Source organism: Suricata suricatta, unplaced genomic scaffold, assembly GCF_006229205.1.
Source record: "Suricata suricatta isolate VVHF042 unplaced genomic scaffold, meerkat_22Aug2017_6uvM2_HiC HiC_scaffold_37, whole genome shotgun sequence".
Classification (NCBI taxonomy): Eukaryota; Metazoa; Chordata; class Mammalia; order Carnivora; family Herpestidae; genus Suricata; species Suricata suricatta.
In genome coordinates, this window is record NW_021883768.1 from 864 (window position 1) to 2,576 (window position 1,713).

The following is a 1,713-nucleotide window of genomic DNA, read 5'->3' on the forward strand; positions in this document are numbered from 1 at the left end:
GAAGTCGGTTGAGCATCTGGCTTTGGCTCGGGACATGATCTCGCAGTTTGTGGGTTGGAGCCCAGCATAGGGCTCTGTGCTGACAGCTCAGAGTCTGGAGCCTGCTTCAGATTCTGTGTCTCCTCCCTCTCTCTGTGACCCTCTCCTGCTCATGCTGTCTCTCTCTCTCTCTCTCAAAAATAAATAAAAACATTTTTTTTTAAATGTGGAGGGAAATGAGAAAGAGGGGAATTAGGAAAGATATATATGATAAAGAAAAAAAAAAGAAACTCCTGGGCAAACGAGAAAAATCCAAACAAGGTACAGATGGTATTAAATATGGCAGCCAAGGTTACTGAGAATCCAGGTAAATTAAAGACAACACGAATCTCTCACCTTCAATTCACTGATTCAGGGTTGCTCCTGACTTTGACATTGGGTTACATTTAAGGAAGGCAGATGCTTCTATTCCCTGCCCTATCAGGCTCACAGAGGTTCTGTGAAAACCACACCTAATAATGAATGGACAGACTGCATTTTATACTGCATAGTGACATACACAAGGAATTCACTGTAAAATATTTAACTGTTTTTTATGATTTGAGAAGTCTAGTCATATACTAAGCAGGAGAAGGAGACATACAGAACAACAGGCATGTGAAATTCTCCCCACTCTGTGTTTTCTGTGTTTGCTACTATATCCCAAGAGGGTTATCTGTCCAGTCAGCTTCTGCTGCTGAGGGCCACAGTAATTTCCAAATGTGATGTTCTTCCAAATGGTGGACTTATCACACAGCTACAGGCTAACAGTCAAAAGTCCAGAAATCATTTCCAAACTTTTATCTCCAGGTTCTTCAATCCTAAAAACACAAAAATTTACAGATTGCCTTTCACACATCATAGTAGAATGATTAGCAGTTTGGGCTTTGATGGAAGGCATCACCATTCACTTGCCATGTGAGCAGGTCAAAGTTACCTGACCTCTCTGAGCTTCAGCATTCTCATTACTAATGTGGAGATAATAATACCTCCTTGCAGGGTGTTGTGAGAAATAAATGATATATATAAGCTTACCTAAACTCAGCACCTACCACATAGTAAGGCCCAATAAATGTTATCTATTATACACTGAAGAATATCTACATGAGTGACGTTTAAGTACAGAAAATTATTTCACAGATTCTGAGACTCCCACTATTATAAAGCACTGAAACTAGACCTGGTTTTAGGCAAAACTTTCATATCCACACTTGCATTCAATCATATAAGCATATTTCCGAAGTAACAATTTTGATCCTTAGTGCAAATACTAATCAAAGACTGTCTTAGGGGTGCAAGAAGCAGATTTGTACTCTGACCAGGCTGTGCCCCTTTCACGTCAGCTGTTCCCACAATCCTAAGCCATAAAATTCAATTTAAAAAAATATGTTTTTCTGACCACTACAGAGAACACTAGACATTTACCTTGTCATTAGTGGTAAGAGGTAGAAAGGAATGCAGAAAGGGCCAATGCAGGAGCTTTAGAAATTTTTGAAGTCTGTGCCCATCCAGGTTCAAATATTTGCTGATCTGCCAGGAAAACAGACGTTGCTTTCAAACTGCCTTTCTCATAAGGCATACAAAATTCTTTCATTTTTACCTCCACTTTAATTGTACAAGCGGAGAAAGCAGAGATACTTCAGGCACTTTATAGTCACACTCAAAACCAAAGTCTTAGGTATGTTGTACTCCCCA